A 23,046-nucleotide genomic window follows, 5' to 3' on the forward strand; every position below is an offset into this window, starting at 1 on the left:
AAGAAAATGTACAAAATAAACAAATTAATCGCGCTCTCACCACGACATAACAGGACACTCACTCACACAGACTACATTCACACACACACTGAACTCGGCCACATGCGCCACCTGCGCAAGTTAACTTATGCTGGGCTGCTGAATGCTTTCGGAGTGATAGCCCTCGGATGACCGGACACTGCGACGCGTCAGTCCGAAGCACGTATCGAGGGGGGGACAAAACAGCAGCAATTCAGAGCGAACCGGGAGTCTGCAGCTACACCCAGGCGCCTACAAATACAGAGGATAATGCGATGTAACTGGGCTATTGTACCAATTCTACAACGTGATGAAAAGTTGAAGCGGTATACTCACGTTCCACAACAGCAGAGGAGGAGAGGAGGGAGACAATAAAGGCCGACGAGTCAGAGGAAACTCAAACCCACGCTACAACAAAATACATCATCGGTTAGACCCGAATCAAACAAATCAAAACGTTAGCGAACGTGTGGCGTAATTTGGGTGGCCTACCTGAGCCAGAAGGAGAGAGCTCTCGGAGCTTTGGTAGATGAACAGGGTAGCCAACAAACAGCTGATGGCACCGGTAGATACTCTTGTACGAGGCGGAGAGCGTGTCACGCCAAGTTGAATTTGGCAACAGATCGGAGTGCAAAGAGTAGACCAGAATGCACGTTTGGATGGACAAAGGAAAGCACGTTGACCGACAGCTATTCCTCCTAGCTTGTGAAAAGCCGGCGTCTCAGCTGGAGTGAAATCAGCTGTGAGGTCAGCTGATAGGTCGGTGTGACGTAATGACGCACGCACCGCAAATGAAAAAGGAACGTCAAAGTCCACTTTGCTACAATTGCATCAGTGAGGTTTCACTACTAGACTACCAATGTCACAGCACGCTACACTCAGTGAATACACAGCACACGTAGGTTACGAATAATCATTGCATCACAGTGAGGTTTCACTACTAGACTACTCATGTCACAGCACACTACACTCAGTGAATACACAGCACCCGTAGGTTAAGAATAATCATTGCATCAGTGTTCACTAGACTACTCATGTCACAGCACACTACATTCCGTGAATACACAGCACCCACAAGTTAGGCTATATAGTCCTCCCACCGGCCCCTCATTCAATTACAGCAACAGACCAACCTTCCCAGATAAAACTACACACTCACTAACACGCGCTCACACATACACACATACACACACACACGTTAGGTAAGGTTAAAACAGACTGGGACTTCCCTGCCTCTCCAAGACCCTCCCCTGGGGTCCGGTAGTCCTCGGCTCGGCGGCAAGAGTTCAGGAGCAGGTAGCCATAAGCAGAGTCCAGGGACCAGAAGCCAGAGGCACAGAGTTCAAGGCCAGGTAGCAGCACAGCACAGAGTTCAGAGCAGGTAGCACACAGCACCAAGGGCAGGGGCAGGTGGTCAGCAGCAGCCACCGGCAGGAAACGCAGAGTCTTTGAGCTAGCTCTCGCTAGCAGTCAGCCAAAGTAACACAGCGTGCTAGCAGAGTCCAAGTGGGCACACCAGGCACAGCGGTTGACCTAACCAGTCCGAGGCCTTATACTAATTTCTCCCCCCATATACTATCTTCGCCGGCGGTGGCCCTAATGACCGCGACCGGCACCAAGCGTCTCCCACATGTGTCCAACGCTCGCCCCGGCGTCCATTCTCTCTGCCATGCCACCCATGTCTCTAATATCGCCTCACACGCAGGTGAGCACAATCAGTGTCACGCAGCCAATTAGGCATCACTTGTTCAATTAGTTCAGTGGCCAACAATCTCAGCCATTCACCACACTTCCCCCTCCCAAAGCGCAAAGACTCGTCCCCGAGTCAGTCTCCCAGGTCAAAATCTGTGGTCCATGCAGGAGGTCTTCTATCCCGTTGTGGGCGACCCAGCCCACGGCCTGGGGCTGGAAGTGGGTCACGTGACCCCCCACCGATCTCCATGGCCGAGACTTCAGAACTTGGATAGGGCCGTGGCCCCCCATCCATCAGTTGGGGACCCCCAGCTCGCCAAGCCGGAGCAGGACGTCCTCCAGGCACACACTGGGCACCCCCGGCGTGTCGATCTGGAGCAGGGCGTTCCCCAGACGATGACCGGGCACCCCCGGCGTGTCGATCTGGAGCAGGGCGTTCCCCAGACGATGACCGGGCACCTCCGGCATGTCGATCTGGAGCAGGGCGTTCCCCAGACGATGACCGGGCACCTCCGGCATGTCGATCTGGAGCAGGGCGTTCCCCAGACGATGGCGGGGCACCCCCGGCATGTCGATCTGGAGCAGGGCGTTCCCCAGACGATGGCGGGGCACCCCCGGCGTGTCGATCTGGAGCAGGGCGTTCCCCAGACGATGGCGGGGCACCTCCGGCGTGTCGATCTGGAGCAAGGCGTTCCCCAGCCGATGACGGGTCACCTCCGGCGTGTCGATCTGGTGCAGGACGGCCAGACAACTGCCGGGCACTCCGAGCTGATTGTCGCGGAGCAGGTCCCCGTTCTGCACTGGCCCCTGGTGGCGTGTCAGATGACTGTGTCGGAGGCACATCACTCAGGTTAGGGCTCCCCGACAGCCGATCTCTCTCCAACCCGTCACCCCTGGAGGAGGTCCGGTCGGTGGACGGCCTTTCTGTTAGGGCACCAGCTGGGCTCCCTGTGGCGGACATATGCACAAAAGGCTTTAATCGGTTAAAATGCACCACAGTTTCGGGACCCCCTTCAGGCACACACACTTTATAAAGCAAATCAGAGATCACTTCCAACACCTTAAATGGCCCTTTGTAGCGTCTCTGCAATTTTGGACAACGGCCCCGCTTTCTGACTTTGTTGTGAACCCACACCAGCTCCCCAACACTGTAGTACTGGTGGTTGACTTTGAAATCATAAGCATGCTTCTGTTGAGCAGATGCCCTTTCCTGGTGCCTCTTAACTGCCCCCACCACAGTAGATAAGGTATCGGTGAGAGCTGCCACATAATCAGACACGGCAGAGAACCTCTCCTGATGCCCCATGTCCCACATCACATCCACTGGCAGCACGATTTCTTGCCCAAATAAGACCTTATAGGGGGTAAAACCGGTAGATGCATGAACACTACTCCGGTAAGCCATGAGGACATATGGTAAGAGAACATCCCAGTTAGATTGATTATCTTCTACAAAAAGGGCCAACATGGATAACAGAGTACGGTTAAATCTCTCCACCATCCCATTGGACTCGGGATGATAGGGAGATGTTCGTGTCTTATGTATATTGAGCAGTTGGCACATCTCTTTAAACAACTTAGATTCAAAATTTCTCCCTTGGTCTGAGTGGAGAGTGCGTGGAGCTCCAAACCGGCAAACCCACTGCTCTACCAAGATTTTAGCCAGTGACTCAGCCTCTTGGTTAGGTAGAGCGTACGCCTCTGTCCATTTAGAAAAATAATCACCCACCACCAAGATGTACTTATTTTTAAGAGGCGTTTCAGGCAAAGGGCCCAAAATATCCACTGCCAGACGTTCCATGGGCCGAGATACTACAGAGGGGTTTAGGGGGGCTCTAGGCTGGGGTCCATGAGTCTTACGTGACCCACAATCAAGACATTTTCTACAAAACTGGCGTACATCCCCGAACCACCCAGGCCAAAAGAAACGATCTTTAACTTTAGCCTGTAATTTTTGAATCCCCAAGTGGCCCCCCGTCGGTGAGCTGTGCAGCATCTGTAATGCAGGAGTCACCAAGCTCCTTGGGAGAACCACCTGAATACGCGCACTAAACGCTGATCCTGTATCTTCAGCTGCTCCCTATAGACTGGTATTTCTTCAGTTCAGGGTACTGTTGCCATATCTCCTCCCCGACTCTTGGGTTTTGCATTAAACTACAGATTAGACTAATCTCAGAGTCCTTCTTTTGTGCTTGGCTAATATCATCGGTCAAATTGGTCTCGCTTCCTCTCGTTTGGGTTTCGTCTTCAACGTGAACTGCCCTAACGTTAGACGATGGCCCAGCCCCGCCTACCAAGTTAACAGGGGAGTTTACCGCAGCACTGTCATTCACTGCAAGGGGCCGTATCCGAGACACGGCATCCGCATTCGTATGCAATTTACCTGGCCGGTGGATGATTTTGTATTGGAAGGCAGCTAGTTGCTCCACCCACCGAGCCAATTGCCCTTCAAGACCCTGAAAATTGTGTAGCCATCTCAATGAACTGTGATCGGTGCGCAAAATGAACTCTTTACCCAATAAATAATTTTTAAAATGTTTCGTAAAATACACCATACTCAACAGTTCTTTCTTTGTAGCTGCATATCTCCTCTCCTCTTTTGTCAATGCCCTGCTCGCATAAGCCACCACCCTCTCCATACCACCCTCTCCCTCTTGAGCCAACACTGCCCCAATCCCAAAGTCACTTGCATCCGTATCTAGAATAAAGGGTTTTTGAGGGTCAGGGTAAGCCAAAACGGGTGCAGTAATTAAACAGGTTTTTAACTGTTTGAAAGCCTCATCACAGGATTCATCCCACTTAAACTTGCGCCCCTTTTCAGTCAACTGGTGTAATGGTTTGGCTATGTCAGCAAAGCCCCTGATGAAACGGCGATAGTATGAAGCCAACCCCAGAAAACTTTTCACTTCTGTTTGGTTCTCAGGTGTTGGCCAACCCCTTACCGCCTCTATCTTTGTAGGGTCGGCCGTAATTCCTTGGGCGGATATAATGTGTCCTAGATATCGCACCTCTGTTGAAAAAAGATTGCATTTTGCTGGCTTCACTTTTAAGTTAGCTTGTCCCAATTTTGAAAGAACCTCGTCCAGCCTGCGTAAGTGTTCATCGAATGTGCGTCCAAAGCAAATTATATCGTCAAGATAAACAAGGCAAGTTGACCACTGCAAGTCAGCCAACACCAAATCCATCAACCGTTGGAAGGTGCTAGGAGAGTTGCAGAGGCCAAAACTTAAAACATTAAACTCGAATAGGCCCTGTCTGGTAATAAACGCGGTTTTTGGCCTGTCCTGAGGATCTACCTCGACCTGCCAATATCCGCTGGCCAGGTCGAGGGTCGAGAACCATTGAGCGTTTGCCAAGCTATCTAATGCATCATCGATTCGCGGCAGGGGGTACGCATCCTTCACAGTGACCTCATTTAGTTTGCGGTAGTCCACACAAAAGCGCAGGCTACCGTCTTTCTTTCGTACGGGCACCACCGGGGCTGCCCAGGGGCTACAGGAGGGGCGTACGATGTCATTATCAAGCATCTGCTTAATGTGGTCTGCAACCTCTTGTTGTAGATGTAAGGGAACCCGGCGAGGGTGCATTTTGATGGGCCTAGCACTTCCTGTGTCAATTTGATGTTGCGTCATGTGTGTTCTCCCTAAATCATCGTCTCCCCGGCTAAACACACCCCTGTGGCGCTGAAGTAACTCCCGTACAGATTTAACTTCCAATGGAGACAAGCCCTTATCTTCCAACCCCAACTGTGACAAGAGAGCATCCACTGACCAGTGTGAATCTTCTGTTATGCCACCCTCTTGTCCTATGGTAACATCAGTATGCAGAGTTCCTACTTTCATACCACCCTTCAAAGCACACGGTTCGTCTGCAACATTTATGACCCGCACCGGTACCACCCCTCGCTGTGCACTACAGACCACCCGTGCCACCATTAGATCACCATGAGAGGACAGAGAGCCCGAGGGTTCCAGCAGGCCCACAGCATGTCCCGCCAGCAGCCCGTCCACTACCCCAGAGATGATTACTTCGGTGCGCGGCCCAATGACCGTATCCTCCTGTACCGTAACCATTTTGGGCTGCTTAGCCTCAAGTGACGAGATCAAAGGCAGTTTTTTCCCCATTAAACTACAGCTTTTGTTGGCCAGGTCGAGTACAGCACCATATTTGGAGAGAAAATCAATCCCCAACAAAATCTCAGTAGACACCTCAGCCACCAGAAATTCTACCACTAAGGCCAAAGAGTCAAATTGGCAAATTGTTTGCCACCGCCCCACCACATGCATATCTCCACCATTTGCTGCCGAAGCCACCCCATCATATTCAGTTAGCTCTCCCACCCCTTTTGTAAATTGAAGCCATTTTTCCTTGGGGATAATGGAAACTTGTGCACCGGTGTCCACCAACATATGAGAAAGGCACCCACCTATTTTGGCATTAAGATACATGCCTGGGCTGTCTGGATAATTGTGAGCCAGTCTTGCCAGGCCCTCCATGGCCGCCCCCTCTAGTTTCCCTGCACATAGGGGCAGTTGCGTCGCAGGTGTCTGGTGCATCCGCATTCCCAACACGCCTCTCTTGCACCGGTGGATGGGGGGCGTTCAGGTCCACCCTGCTGACCACGCCTCCGGTCACCACGATCCCATTGTGCCCTGTTGGAAAGGGGAGGCTGCAAAGAGGTCACAGTTTGCTGGAGTGATTTAACTTCTTGCCTTAAGCCTTCTACTACTCCCAGTAAGACTTCCATTTGTTTATCGCTTGGTGGCTTGTCAGTGACTGCCCGCACTTTGGAATCAGGGTTAATCTGAGTATTTTCCAAATTCTTTATTAACTCTAGTTCTGCAGCTATATTAATAGCTTATTCCAATGTATTGGGTTTTTGGCTGCGGAGATGTACTCTCAAATCGCCCCTTCCTACGTGTTCTACAAAGTGGTTGCGGGCAAACATATCGCGGGTGACATTGTCGGCTGACGGATAAGCTTTAGAAATCAGGCGCCGTAAAACAATCCCAAAATCTCTAACGGATTCATTTGGCAAACGTCTGCGAGATAAAAAGTTAGCTCGGTTCCAGTCGGCGCTATCACAGGGTTCTAAACAGGTGCCCAGCGCCTCCTTTAAAAGTTTTATAATTTGCGTGCGCTGCTGGAGGCAAGCCAGAATACAATTCCCTCGCCCGACCGGAAAGAAGGAGAGACATGAATTTCATTTTTAAAGGCTCATCCCATCCATTAACTTCAGCTGCTATTTCGAATTGGGCTATCCAGTCTGACCATTCACGACCGGTGCCTGTAAAGGTCTCCGGCATAAAAACAGGGCGTGCCATCGGTTGCACACTAGGGCCACCGCGGCGTGGCGGATCTGAAACCTCTGGGTTCGACATTGTCCCACCGCTGCCACCAGTGTAATAATTGCCCGTTTTAGGGCCAACCCAGAGGAATCAGAAACGCGCCACACACAAGAACTGAAGGAAAATAGACAGCTTTATTTAAGTTCATAAAGGGACACATAAAATTCGGTCGGTCAGACTGGTGCGTAAAGAAGGGTGAGCCGGCGGAGGGAATACAACCCTCACCAAATGTGCAACTCAGCAAATGTTAAGGCAATAAGGCAACACACTGAAGTTAGTTATCCACTACACAGCAAAGCAATAAATATGGCAATAATCATTGCATCACAATCAGAGGGCTCACTAGACTACCTATGTCACAGCACGCTACACTCAGTGAATACATAGCACCCGTTACGAATAATCATTGCATCAGTGAGGTTTCACTACTAGACTACTCATGTCACAGCACACTACACTCAGTGAATACACAGCACCCGTAGGTTACGAATAATCATTGCATCACAGTGAGGTTTCACTACTAGACTACTCATGTCACAGCACACTACACTCAGTGAATACACAGCACCCGTAGGTTACGAATAATCATTGCATCACAGTGTTCACTAGACTACTCATGTCACAGCACACTACATTCCGTGAATACACAGCACCCACAAGTTAGGCTATATAGTCCTCCCACCGGCCCCTCATTCAATTACAGCAACAGACCAACCTTCCCAGATAAAACTACACACTCACTAACACGCGCTCACACATACACACATACACACACACACGTTAGGTAAGGTTAAAACAGACTGGGACTTCCCTGCCTCTCCAAGACCCTCCCCTGGGGTCCGGTAGTCCTCGGCTCGGCGGCAAGAGTTCAGGAGCAGGTAGCCATAAGCAGAGTCCAGGGACCAGAAGCCAGAGGCACAGAGTTCAAGGCCAGGTAGCAGCACAGAGTTCAGAGCAGGTAGCACACAGCACCGAGGGCAGGGGCAGGTGGTCAACAGCAGCCACCGGCAGGAAACGCAGAGTCTTTGAGCTAGCTCTCGCTAGCAGTCAGCCAAAGTAACACGGCGTGCTAGCAGAGTTCACATGGGAACGCCAGACACAGCGGTGGACCTAACCAATCCAAGGACAGCCTTACACTAATTTCTCCCCCCATACACTATCTTCACCGGCGGTGATCCTAATGACCGCGACCGGCACCAAACGTTCCCCACATTTGTCCAACCGCTCGCCCCGGCGTCCATCCTCCTCTGCCATGCCACCCATGTCTCTAATATCGCCTCACACGCAGGTGAGCACAATCAGTGTCACGCAGCCAATTAGGCATCACTTGTTCAATTAGTTCAGTGGCCAACAATCTCAGCCGTTCACCACACTATCATTTGGATATTTGAACCAACATCGACCCATGTTGGTCTTTTGGGACACGTGTTATGAATATAGGCCTATCAAATATGGGTTCACAATGATAGCCAACAAAATGAGATTATTTTTTTCCTTTGGCATCGGCTATCATAGAAGGCCACACGGAATGGGAATGGAAACCAGTTAGGTATATTACTTTGTAGGCTGTAATTTTGACATTTGGGCTCACCTTTCTTGCAAGAAATCAGCTGCAGTTGCTTGTTTCCCCTGTCTCTCTTTCTATTTTTTTTGTGAAAGCCTGGTGTTTTAGAAGTCTTTCATTGCTAACCGGCTGCTGCGTTTAATGCCTAATAATGACGTGAGTGAGTGTTGATTCCGCATATTGTACAATCAAAAGTCCGCGAGAGGGCGGACTAAACCAACGCGTGATAATGGGGGTGTCTGATATAGAATATAGCCGATTTGCAGGCTAGTATATCCAATTCAACAGATGTATTTCCAGAGAACATTGGAATTACATAAATTACCAACATGTATTGACATTATTTTTTAAATAATGTTTAAAAAAATGAAAGAAGAAAAATATTTTCCATGGGAGGGCCCCCGGTGGGCCCCCCAAGTGGTCTGGGCCCTAAGAATGAGTCAGGGTTTCCCCCCCCTGTTCCACGCCGCTGTGTGGCGCTATTCCGACATGTCGCTACTCCGACGTTAATTTCTATTGTCGGAATACCGACACGTTTTCCACCGCCCGTCGCTATTCCTACATGCTGCTATTCCGACATCCCTAACCTTAACCCTAACCCTAAACCTAACCCTAACCCTAACCCCTAAAAAGTGTCGGAATAGCGGCATGTCGGAATAGTGCTATGTCGGAATAGCGATTGCCCCCCGGACAAACGCATTTGAAGTTAGCCAACTCATCTGAAACCCATGTAGCATACATGTCTGTTTCAGACAGCCCAAAACAGTTGTTATCTTCTAGAGCAGGGATGTCAAACTCAGGCCCGGGGACCAAATTTGGTCCGCGTAGCCATTTAATTCGGCATGCCAGATCATTTCATACATGTAGGCCTATTACAGTTGGCCCACATAGGCTACATTAAAGTATAGCATAACAAGACTTGAGCAAGGAGATTTGGTGTGTCACAGGATGTGCAGACACATTTGAACTGACATATATGATTGGCAAGAGAGTGTGTGAAATTTAACTCTAAGTAAAGTATGAAGTGCATGCACGCACAATTTCAGTTCATTTAACTAAATGTTGAGTTCGGCCTGAGATTTGGTTCCAGATTTGATTTTGGCCCTCAGTCAATTTGAGTTTGACACCCCTGTTCTAGAGGAAATATCTGAGGATATTCTTGAATATCAGCCACTGGTAATTAAATCCATTTGTTTTCATTTGTGAGCTTATTTGTGTTGGGTTCTAATTGCCTCTCAATCATTTCAAATATGAAATAGCAGAAGATGCGATACACACGCAATGTGGTCATAATTAGCCAAACAAACATTCCAGGGTCAGCCTGCAAAGTTATCATCCACTCATATCTCTGTCCTCCTTCTCAGCAGATCATCATCAACCTCTCAGACAGCCACTCAGACGGTCATCATCACAACATAGCTTCTTTTACTGTCCAGATGACAAAATCAATTTGAGAATAAACTCACAAAACTGGGAGTGTGGAGCGAAAAATCACAAAACAGTCTTTCATAACAGACCTGTTTATCGGAACTCTCTCTCTTTTTCTTCTCTTCTCTCTCTCTCTCTCTCTCTCTCTCTCTCTCTCTCTCTCTCTCTCTCTCTCTCTCTCTCTGTTGTTGCTGTCTCTCCCTCTTTATCTTCCTCTTTCTCTCTCTGTCTATCCATGTCTCCATCTCTCTCTCTCTCTCTCTCTCCCTCTCTCTCTGTATCTTTCTCTCTCTCTCTCTCTCTCTCTCTCTCTCTCTCTCTCTCTCTCTCTGTTGTTGCGGTCTCTCCCTCTTTATCTTCCTCTTTCTCTCTCTGTCTATCCATGTCTCCATCTCTCTCTCTCTCTCTCTCTATCTTACACACACTCTCTTTCTCTCTCTCTCGTTCTCTATCCTATCTCTCTCTCTCTCTCTCTCTCTCTCTCTCTCTCTCTCTCTCTCTCTCTCTCTCTCCATCTCTCTTTCGAAACGGCACATGCATCAGGCTGTCCGGGTCACTGGGCTGAGGTGGATTCTTCAGCTGTGCGTAAACTCTGATTGAGAGAGAGATTTACGATATTTTGACACAGCTGCTCACTGCAGTGAACTTGCACCTCTGTGTTAGCAGACGGGCAGAGGGGGAGGCAGGAACAGCAGCAGCAGCAACAGCCAGGGCTGTCAGCTAAATGTCCTTTTCATGAAGAGAAAGCTCAACTGGAGACAGAGGCATAACCCAGAGGTTACAGTAAAACTGGGGAGGATTGGGGGGATTTAACCCATATCTGGATTTTGCTAAAAGAATCAATTGATAAATAAATGACACAATGGGGAAGGGGGAGGGGATGGGTATGATATTTGCCTGAGTAAGAGTATTCCTGAGTTACAGTGAGGAGAATAAGTATTTGATCCCTTGCCGATTTTGTTGGTTTGCCCACTAATAAAGACATGATCAGTCTTTAATGTTAATGATAATATGTATTCTAATATGGAGAGACAGAATATCAAAAAGAAAATCCAGAAATGAACTCTAAAGAATATATAATAATTGATTTATATTTAATTGAGGGAATTAAGTATTTGATCCCCTGCCAACCATTAAGAGTTCTGATCCCGCAGATCAAATGGCACTTCCAATCAACTTGTTATCTGAATTGAACACACCTGTTAATAGTAACCTGCACAAAAGACACATTGAATCTGCAGAATCAGTCCATAGAATCAGTCAATCAATCAAACTAAACTCGCCAACATGGGACAGACCAAAAAGCTGTCAAAGGATGTCAGGGACAAGATTTTAGAACTCAACAAGGCTGAAATGGGCTCCTTCTTTCCAATTTTAGGACATACAAAATGATCATCAATCATCAATCTTAGGCCTGCCTCTGGTTCCATACAAGATTTGACCTTGTGGGAATTTAATAACCAGAAAAAAAGGAGATAAAGCACCCTAAAACTGTATGGGAGGAGCTAGGAAATGATCTCAAGGCAGCTGGGACCTCAATCACTAAGAAAACTATTGGAAACACTAGATACCACAGCGGATTAAAATCCTGCAGTGCATGTATGGTACCCCGGCTTCAGAAGGAACCTGTTCAGGCTCACCTGAGGTTTGCCAATGAACATCAAACTGGATTAGGATATGATTGGGAGGTGCTGGAATCAGATGAGACCAAAATCAAACTGTTTGGCATTAACACAACTCGATGTGTTTGGAGGAAGAGAAATGCTGCCTATGATCCCAAGAACAACACCTTCTCCAACATCATAAATGAAAGTGGTAAAATTATGTTTTGAGGTTGTTTGTCTGGCCAAGACACAGGACAACTTCACATTGTCAAGAAATGGATGGAGGGAGACATGTAAACGTACAATGCTGCATGCCAACCTCTTTCCCACCACCACTAGACTGAAGGTGGGTCATGGATTGGCCTCCCAATATGATAATAATCCATAACATACAGCCCAAGCAACGAAGGAATTAGCTCAAGCAGAAGCACATTAAGGTCATGAAGTTTCCAAACATTAACCCTATAATAATCCTGTGAAGGGAACAGAAGCTCCCATTTGGCAAGCTGCAGTCATACAACTTAAGTGATTTAGAGATGATATGCAAAGAAAAGTGGACAAAAATCCTTTCTAATATATCCACAAACATTATCATTAACTGAAAGAAACATCTGACCTCTGTATGAGAAAACAAGGGCTTTGCCACCAAGTATTATGTCTTCTTTGACTAGAGGGGTCAAATACTTATTTTCCTCAATGGAATACAAATCAATTAAAATATATTCTTCAAAGTTATTTTCTGGATTTTCTTTTTGATATTCTGTCTCTCTATATTAGAATACATTTTATCATTAATATTATAGAATGATCATGTCTTTATTAGTGGGCAAACCAACAAAATCAGCAAGGTATCAAATACTTATTCTCCTCACTGTACATATTCGGTGGATATGATTACTGGAAGTGATTATAGCAGAGACGTTCTTAATGCAGAGACGGCCAACTCGACGTTCCTTCCTGTTTCACTTATGACGTCGGCCACGCCCCTTTAGGAGACCTGATAGGAGACTTTTATAATGGGCGCCTATGGGCGAATCTGACTTTTCCACGGATACGACCAATGCCTTAATTCATGGGCGGAGCGATGGATTTAAAAATTGTATATCTTGCGAGCCACATGCCTTCTTTACATTCTGAAAATTTAAATTACATCTCAGAATTAATTTTTCACAGAGAAAATCGACTTTGTTTGACGCGTGTCCCATCTAGTGCGGGCCACTGCCATGGAATGCCAAGAATGATTGACAAGCGGTGCAGAATATTTGCTTTGCGTGAAAACAGGAGCGGTTGATAAGGAGCACGGCATTAATTGACGTTTATTTGTGTTATGTTGTTGTTACATCGCAGGCCCTAGTTCACGTCTACTTTGCACGTCTGTTGTGAAATAGTAGCCTAATTTCGGCAAATTAGGCCAATTAAAAGCTTGATGTTCATTTCTGCACGTTTCAGTTCTGTCCATAAGTAGTTTTCGCCGCTCCCCAGTCTGCCCACGGGTTTATAGCCTAAATTTAGTGAGACACAATACCATGACTGCAAATAAATGACAACAGTTGGGTGGCAAATGCATAGCCTACGTTAGGCTACTGCTTCAGGTTAAATGAGCCTATTATAGACTTTATTCAATAGGCTAGTCTTTGCAGCAGTCTGTGTTGCATGACACTTCAGCATCACCTCATCCAGTCAACTGTTAAACGAAATGCAGGTTGCGCCAGGCAGGGCAAAAGTTAGCGGAGATGGCTGGTTAACTCGGACATTAGCCTATTAATTTCGCAAATATTGTATTAGTAGGCTAGTTCAGATACACTGCGCTCTTCCCTGTGGTGCGTCTCCAGTTGAATAAAGGTGAGAAAGTGGATCGCACTCGGGTTCTTCTTTTCTTCTTTTCATTTTTTTTACATAGCAGCAAGAGTGTAGACAAACGTTTTGGCTGCTGCCTTCGTCAGTGTCTCCACTTCTGCTGCTATGTAAAAAATAAAAAGATGAAAAGAAGAACCAGAAGTGCGATCCACTTTCTCACCTTCTAAGTTATTCAACTGGAGACGCACCACACGGAACACCGCGGTGTATCTGAACTAGGCTACTACTTCTGCAACTGAGCCACACCAGCAGCCTCCAAGATGTCCTTCGAGACGATAGCCTAAGTTAACAGACGCAAGAGCCAAAACTTTCACCTTCAGCGCAGCAGAAAGAACAAAAATCCTGTAGGCTACCATCCAGCAAATATTGGATTAAAAACCGTGAATCTTGACATGAGAAAATAGAGGATAGGCTCAACGATGCACTAACGGGATGCACAGGATACGAGTTTGATAGCTGTAGGTTCTCTCCAAATGTTCGAGTTTGGCACTGCATAGCCTGCGCTCTCTGGATAGGCCTATTCTCGTTTTTTTTTTTTTTTATCAGGCTATTGAGCGAGCTTTAGTCATGCATGTGCAGCGCAATGTTTTAGTCAAAATTCGGTACAGTTCCGTGAACTTGGATCCTCTGAAGGCACGATATGAACGCACAAATGTGTCTAGAACAATATGCCATAGACGGGAATAATGACGGCTGAGGATTGTAGGTGAATATGGTTACATTACGCGCTGCTAGACATCATGGATTTAAATAGCCTACTTGTCTGTTTAGGCTATCTGAAGCACGTCATGCTTCTGCATCAGCCTACATGTAGGCTCTGTCTCCAGTGCAGACTTCAGTGTCCCGTTAAGATCCTCTCCTTTCTAAGCACGATATGAACACACACAAAAAAACTTCCGTGTAGGCCTAGTTGTGTAGCACAATATTTCATACGAAGTCATGACCACGATTGCATGAACTTGATTAAATTAAATTTAAAATTATACACGAGGTCATGTCTAAACTCAAGCACGTCTTTCATAGTGAATTTAAATAATTTGGTTGGACTTCCAAAAAAAAAACCCCTAAGCCAGCCACACAAGTTTTGATCATTGTGCCGTCGTGTCATGTCGCTCAACTGCATGAATCAGGTGGCTCTGTCTGCAGGCACTTGATTTTTTTTCACAGTGGCTGTATTTCTCACGTCTATGCCATCTAAAATATCAAAAGCATTTTGAGTGCAGAGACCACGGCAATAAAGTTATCATATTAAGTTGCCCAGGGCAGCCGGTTTTGTAAAATTGTGCGTGATGCTGCTGTTAAACGTTGCCTGGCTGTTTCTCTGACCGGAGTTCTCCCAGCGCCAGCGGAGCAAATGAATTTAGGAAACGTGATTGGTTGATTCTGCGCTGGTGTTCGATGATTGACAGTTTGGCCACACCTTTTTAGGAGACCAGAAGTACTTGGTTGGTGAAACATTCCATCCTATTGTTGACGTCACCAGCTGGCTATCTTTTTAGAACAGAGAATCTTTGATTATAGTAGCCTGCCAAAAAGACACTTCAAGCCTGATTTGCAATTGCAAATATGTATGTGGTGTAGTCAGTTGCAAATATGTATGTAGTGTAGTCAGTTGCAAATATGTATGTGGTGTAGTGAATTGCAAATACGTATGTGGTGTAGTCAGTTGACCTCGTGTGGAATCTCCGGCCGACCTCTCAAGAAGGCCTCAAAGTCAGGGGCGTCGTACAGGGGGGTAAAGTGTGACTGAGTCACCAGGGCTCCATGTATATAGGGGGCCCACACACAGTCCGACTTATGAAGATATATGGCTGGGGGGGGCTTCATTGGAGCTGATTGTACATGGGGCCGAACATTTGCTGCTACGCGGCGCCCCTGCTCAAGGTGACATGATAGTGAGGCCTACAGTACAGTACTTACTCATCATCATTCAGTCAGCACTCAGCAAAGGGGAAAATCCAGATGTGGAACTTGGCCCTTTACACTGTACTGTGGTGCTTGGCCCCATACGCTGTACTGTGGTGCATAATTTCTCTGCTGAATGGATGACTAAAAAACACAAAAGCTCAAAAAGCAACTCAACACCTGGCTCATTTTCCGTAGACATTATTCAAGGGGATCACTTTATATTTGTTCAGTAATTGTTGATCGACGTAGATGTATACAGTGCAAATACGAGGGCGGCCAGGTCAGGGGATGCTTAGCGCTTCTCGGTTTGCCACATGCCTCTGGCCTGGCGCAACCCTGTAGAGAAGCTCTGTGAACCGTTTCATGCAGTAGCTCTCTGAGAAACCTGGGATCACTAGGTCTACTGAGGAGCCTTTTTAACTCAGCATGATCTGGATACAGTTGAAATGCTTCAAAGCACTATTTCCTTTCTGTAGCATCTGAAGAATCGTTAAAAGGATAGCGTAATTAAGAAGGGCACTGTTTTCTCTTCTGACAGCAAAGCAGAGACTCAAATATATGTCGGCTATGTAATACTCAAGTGAATTAAACAGTTCTATAAAGTTGAATCTGACCTGTTCTTGAGCCTAAATCTGCATTAATTCACCTGAGATATATGGTTTTGGCTTGAACGGCACCGCTGCCTGCCAGTATTTCATGTTACCACCATGAGTTTTGAATGCATGAACGGATCACTGCCAAATCTTGTTATATCTTGTGGGCCAGTGCTTTCAAGATGGTAGTTTCATCACGGGTCACTTTTTATTTGTAGGCTACTGTTTTGAAAGGGGGGCATGGATTTGCACCAGGTCTTGTATGCTAACACTTTATAATACAGGACATGAACTGACCCCAGACATATTCAGCCTCAATGGCCTCAAATTATTCATTTTGCAGTAGCTGTCTGTACTAACTCTTGGTTGTATCCTATTAATAATATTCTTCCTTATAGAATACAGCTGCTCATTTTTCTTGGCAGCAAGCCAGTGGCCACTATGACAGCGAGCTACTCAGCTCCATTTGGAGTCAACAATGACTTCATCTACCAGGTACTTATGAATAGACCAGTGCACCAAATAGGGGGTTGTATGATTGAGCTCTTTGCTCAATTGTAGGCTACATTATGTTCATGAATAGGCCTATTCAATGACCACTGTGAAAATCGGAAGTCTATGCGATGCTTGCAATATAAATACATGTTGTATTGTATTGTATTGTGTTGTATTGCAGCAGTCTATTCTGTGGGCGAAGACCTGCATGTACAGGAACTTACTGATATCTCCATGGTTACAGGCATAGGCCATAGACCGCACGTGTGGCCACAGTGTGCTGTGAAGTTCAGCACAAAGGGAAAGGTCGTGCCCCTGTGTGGAATGAACCTCCACTCTGTCGTAACCTTACTGGATGTCATGAGGTGAAAAAAGAAAATGAAAAGTCCTTTATAGGAGCATTGAGTCATCCGCTTATTAAATACTTGTGCCATATTGTTCTGTCATTTTTATCCTTTTGACCAACCAATTATTTTCCTGTTATTTAATTATTATTAGTACTACACAGTAGAGAGCAGTTGCATCTTTCATTTCATTGCCAATTGTGTTAGCACAAGAAAGCATGTGACCAATAAAATCTTGAATCCTGAATCTTGGTGGCAGTAAAAACAGGCGTCAGTGGTAAGTGGGAGAAATTGCTGAGTCATAATTATTGCCCTTTAGTTTGCTTGTCAGGTATACTGTACCCTGCTGTTTCTGCTCCAATGCTGTGTGTGTGTGTGTGTGTGTGTGTGTGTGTGTGTGTGTGTGTGTGTGTGTGTGTGTGTGTGTGTGTGTGTCTGTCTGTCTGTCTGTCTGTCTGTCTGTCTGTCTGTCTGTCTGTGTATATGAGTCTGTGTTTGTTTACCAATAGAGCTATATTATACTCATCTATGTGCGTTGAGCAGCCGAACAATACTAGATAAAAGATAGATATGAAGAAGATGCAGAAGAGCAGACTTGGTGTAAAGACTCCCTTCCTAACACTGCTCGCTCTCACTTGTCATGCTGAAGGTCTTGCCTTCTTCCTGTGCCTCCTCGCCTTTGTTTCTTTGTTTCTTTGTGCCATATCGATTTTCCCTCTTGTGGCCATAATTCACACAAAAAACCCAATATCAAAGTCATCAAAAGGGCATTTTCTGTCCCTCGTACATCTCTCTATCTCTCTCCTTCTTTCTCTCTCTCTCTCTCTCTCTCTCTCTCTCCCCCCTTCTTTCTCTTTCTCTCTTTCTCCCTCTCTCTCTCTTTTTTCTCTCTCTAGAGTAGGCCTTTTCTTCTGTTATTGATCCATCTTTCATTTTCTGCCACATGGCGCCCCTTTGGCATTTTACTCATTTACATTTGTTTGCTTAATATTCCCAAGTGCAGATGACATCAAGATACAGTATGTCGTCAGTTAGAAGTGATCGTGACCCTTGACCTTTGTCATTTACTGTATACATCATAACACCGCTCTGCACTACTCTGTAGGCTAATCCGCTGAGGGCCAAATTTCAGTTTGCCTTGGTCAAACGTCAAACACACAACAGGAAGCAATCAGCTGTATAGCCAGACTTCAGACGTCTACTCGGTATGGTGTTGAGGGTGGAGGAGCGGAGGGGTGTGAAGTTCCAGGGAAACAGTATTTTGACCCGGGACCAAACTTACCGTTAGAGGAGCCCCAGGGAGAGAAAACAATCAGCCGCTTGGTGATGTTTGCAGCCTGCTGCTGATCTGCTGTGTTCTGGCAGAGTCTCCATGGGCCCTGGTATCAGATATGTGACCTTTCTGTCCGCTGCAGGAAATTGCTGTGGAGATGAAGGTGCCAAGGGTGGGAAGGCCGTAGTATAGGCCCTTCTTTTTGTGTGACACAGCATGCGTTTGTTTGTTTTCTTTTCTTGCCGAGTGAGTTCTCCTTTCCACAGAAGTTGCCCTCACAAAGTCAAAAACTCTCTGACAAAAACTGTCAGACATTGCACTGGTCTTTGGTTATGTTGATATCAGATCTTTCGCCTGGTTGACTTTATTCGTAAGATTTCATTTCAACATTGTCTCGTATCATTAAAGTCAACTACAAAGACGATGACGCTCAGGGCAAAAGCATGTGCAATGCCCTTTCGAGGCTCTGAGACTATTTATAACCCTGCTTTGGACAGGAAATGGTCAAATTTACTTAACCTGATTTTTCTGACCTAGTTTTTCACTGCTTCTCAAGAATGGATGGCAAACAATACAAACAATACGTTCTCCTTTCTGCCTTTCTTCCTCTTCAAAACATGAATAGAGCTACATACTTCCTCTCACAACAGATGCGTTCTTGGTCTGGACTTTGTCTGAGGTTACATCTACAGAGTCTATTCCCACGCAAACAATTAGCAATTAGCCTAATTTTCATTCTGTATGGGCCCCTTAATGTCTCATCTGTATGGGAACTGAATCATACTAGAGATTAATGATGATGCAAATTTAGTTATCTTGACATGTTTGATTGCAAAAACAAAATTCTGATAAAAAAAAATCCAGTAGGGCTTTAGCAATCACTGCCACGGCGTAGGGATTTAGAAGGGATTTAGAATAATTTACGATAATTGTCTTTTCAGTGAGAGGCATCGGTTTCAAAGAAAACCAAAAAAATCTAAATGGAAAAATAAATTGTGCTCTCCTTTTTGATAACATTAAGCCTCATTGAGCTTCATACAACATATTTTGAATTCCCTGATTGTGAGTGCTTTCAAATGTCAGTCAGACAGTCCTGGAAGACATTTATACACTTGGATAAACTATGTTGATGTGTTTTATCAAGTTGTGACCCATGCACACTGTCTGCACCATCGGTTCATTGTTATTACGGCGCTCCGCTCCGCTCACCCTTTGATCGGGGAGAGCTTTTGGCAGGATGCAAAGAAATTTCCGTTTGATATCTCGCTCAGTGGCTGCACTCACGTCAAACGTGTCCCTATGCCAGAAGAGCAGAGAGCGCTTTTGTAATACTGTAGACTAGACTGGGGAAGCAAATGGATCTGACTGTCACTGATAAAACACAAGCACCTCCGCTATTATTAAATGCCAGAAGCTTTTCAGGGCGCAATTGGATGAACTGTAAGACAAGACGTGTAGATACTCCCCTGATTGATTTGATTTTAGCTTTGTCATCTGCAGGGGTGATGACAGAAATAATAATTTGACCTGAGATGAGATGATCCTGTCTGGGTCAGAGACAAGAGGAAAAGAAAGAAACTATATTTACTTGCTCTCAGATTGAAAATATTTTAATTTGCAGATACACAATCTGTTGTTGTTGGTTTTTCGTGATAATAATAATTGCAAATCTAGCTATCAATCTTTATGGCAATTAATTAACAAAAAAAGCACAAAATGGACAAAATGACCTGAACATGAACTAATTTAAAAGTGAAAACGGTCAAACTGAATTAAACTGAATTAAACACTTTCTTTGTGCCTGCCGTGCCTGTCTCTCTGTCTACCTCTCTCTTTCTCTTTCTCTATCTCTATATGCCCCTCTCTCTCTCTCTCTCTCTCTCTCTCTCTCTCTCTCTCTCTCTCTCTCTCTCTCTCTCTCTCTCTCTCTCTCGATTTGTTCCAATCACTGTTTTATTCCACAGACATGACAAAGATATCTTGACTGCAGATAGACTGCTTTGCACTCCCCATAGAGACACTTCTATGCTGCAATACATCAGTTGTAGCTTACAATTGCTGCAATAATCTGCTCTCACATTACATATCTCAGAGGTATTCCCAGCACAATTACCCAGGCTGTGACAGCGAATTGCACCACTCAACTCTCACACCGCTTTGAGCCTTCCCCACAGGAACGCACCTTTTGATATTGGACATTCCTCGGGGAGCAATTTTAATTTCAAACCTGTCCTGGACCAGCGTCTCCGCTTCCCCTTGGTTCTGTTTTAAGCAACACGGACTTCCTGGCATTGTGAATGGAGGCCTAATACCCCATACAACAACCGAATATGTAGCCCCATGGCGATTGCTGAATATGTAGCCCCATGGCGATTGCTGAATATGTAGCCCCGTGGCCATTGCTGAATATGTAGCCCCATGGCCATTGCTCTGAACGGGCTTTGTTGGTGCCCTTCAATTTATGCCTCCACACAGTAAAAATGTGTTGTCAATATTTCAGAACAAACGTATATGAATCCAGATAGAGTATTTGCAACACTGTGGAGAGTCAAATTACTCTGATAGTGGAGTCAAAAGTCAGTGTAAACCTGGGGGGCGCTGTGGCGCAACGCGCTAAGCCCCCCACATTTGGGCTTTCATGCCCATGGGGAACCCGGTTCGAGTCTGGACGGGGTCATTTCCCAATCCTCCCCCATCTCTCTCCCACTCACTTCCTGTCAGCATCTCATACTATCCTGTCAATAAAGACGTAAAAAAAAGCCCCTAAAACTCAGTGTAAACCTCTGCAGGTGGCCAGTGTAATTTCAGCTCTTCAACCAGGGATGGGCTAGTAGCAAATAACGGCCTGTATTTTTGGTGAAGACCAGCCCCTCATACAACCCCATTGCTTTTCTACTATATTGTGATGCTCACTCCATTGGTGCATATGCATATTAACCCATTTTAGCCTAAGCCCTTGTTGGGAAAAGGTGCCGTATTAAAGGGCAACTCCTGCCAATTTCAATGTGCTGTTGTATTGCTCACGCTACCCTTGACTTGTCAGTACCCGGTGACGCCGCAGTTTTTGGCCCAGCCCTTTCCGAGATATGAGCTATTCTAATGGGGGCAACTTTTGTTTACATTTTTAAAAAATGAGCATAGGCCTACTCCAAATATTTTCCCAAAAGGTATCGCTGTTTGCTAGCTGTCTGCTGATGTTGCATAACCTTTTGGATGTTTTTGGGAATAAATAAAAATGTTTTTTTGAGATGTACACAAAAGTTGCCCCCGTTAGAATAGCTCATATCTCGGAAAGGGCTGAGCCAAAAAATGCGGCGTCACCGGGTACTGACAAGTCAAGGGTAGCGTGAGCAATACAACAGCACATTGAAATTGGCAGGAGTTGCCCTTTAAAACCTAAATACCTCAGCCTCCAAAGCACATAAAAATATGACATGAGTTGCATTTACTGTAAAAGCTAGAACCTTCATCTTGCACTAGAATGTGTTAATTCTCTAACACATCCACATTTTCAATAAAACCTTAGAACCTTAATGCTATATGTCGCTCCAGCACCCAATGGTTGAAAGGTGGACTACTGGGCTGTCCAATAGAAATGGCAGCTCAATGGACATGACAGCTCACTCTCAGAGGGAAACCCCCCACCCCAAAAACAAAACACAATACGTGGCACAAGCCCACGTAAAAACAACTGCATCGGCCCCCAACTGCCTGCTAACTGGGAGAATACCCCAAATGTCAGATTATCAGTCCAGCCCTGTCTACAGATCTTAATATTTACACATTGGGTAGAATTAACTCTGAAAATGTTACACTGACCAAAGAGTATTTTTGAGTGGGACCAAATGTTATCTGAAACAGAGTTCATTTCAGCATCAATTTAAGCATTATAAAAACATATGGTATTTTTACTGTGCAAAAAGGTCTTGTGTCTTGTGCGCAGTAATGTAAGTAATGTAACCATATCAAGATGAATGGATGTAGCTTCTTTATGCAGAGTAATATGGCCTCTAAATAAACAAGTCCAACTCAAGTTCAAGTTTGTTGTTTTTGTTTATTAGTCAATCCTCTGTACACACAAGCTGATCTCCTCATACTCAATGTTTCCTGAGTGAATTACATGGATGTACAGAAAGTGTTTGACCTGGTCAATAGTACAATGACATGTTTCAGGTCAAAGGGGAAGACAGGACAGTATACAAACAACACGAAATCAAACCAACTTGTCTCGTAGCACATGAGCAAATTCCTCAGAAAATACTACAATCACAAATAAAACCAAACACCACGAGATCAAAAGAAAGGGTTAACAACAGTCTATGAATAGCACAGTCGATAGAGTTAATGCTGGATTGTTTGATGAGTTATGACTCTCATGATGAAAGAGAGGCTATTGAGGTGCCTTGTGCTCCCGCCCGGTGCTGAGTGAGCGGAACACACAGCCGGCTGGCCGGGCGAGGTGAGAGGACTAAAATGGTACCAGTGGGAGCTCGTCGGGACGGGTCGATCAGGACACAATCCTGTTGAACTATTTCCTGTGATGCAGATCTCTCTGAGGCAGTAAAGATTTTCAATGTTAATTCAGTTCAGAGTGAAGTATAACACTCTTCTAATTACCCTACTCTGTAAATGTAGAATTTACTGCATTGACCTGCAGCTCTCTGTCAAGTCGTCTGGAGCCATTTTTGTTTATTTGTTGATATGTTTCCAGTGGATGCCACATAATGAGGCATGAGGTGGAGAGTATCTGCAGTGGTGACTCCACGTAGGTAGGTGTAACTGAACCGGGGCTGCACACACACACACACACACACACACACACACACACACACACACACACACACACACACACACACACACACACACACACACACACACACACACACACACACACACTCTTTCTCTCTCCACTTGGGGAAAGG

The 23,046-nt window shown here is 45.7% G+C and overlaps 1 long non-coding RNA gene across 1 annotated transcript; it reads right to left on the minus strand.

Moving 5' to 3' along the window:
• LOC134446691 (uncharacterized) lies at positions 1-793 on the minus strand. Its single transcript, XR_010034448.1, has 3 exons — positions 511-793; positions 355-426; positions 1-270 (listed from the first exon to the last, which is right to left on the minus strand). It is a non-coding gene; the product is annotated as an uncharacterized LOC134446691 (long non-coding RNA).
• Between the last annotated feature and the right edge of the window lie 22,253 nt (positions 794-23,046).

Source organism: Engraulis encrasicolus, chromosome 4 (assembly GCF_034702125.1).
Source record: "Engraulis encrasicolus isolate BLACKSEA-1 chromosome 4, IST_EnEncr_1.0, whole genome shotgun sequence".
NCBI lineage: Eukaryota > Metazoa > Chordata > Actinopteri > Clupeiformes > Engraulidae > Engraulis > Engraulis encrasicolus.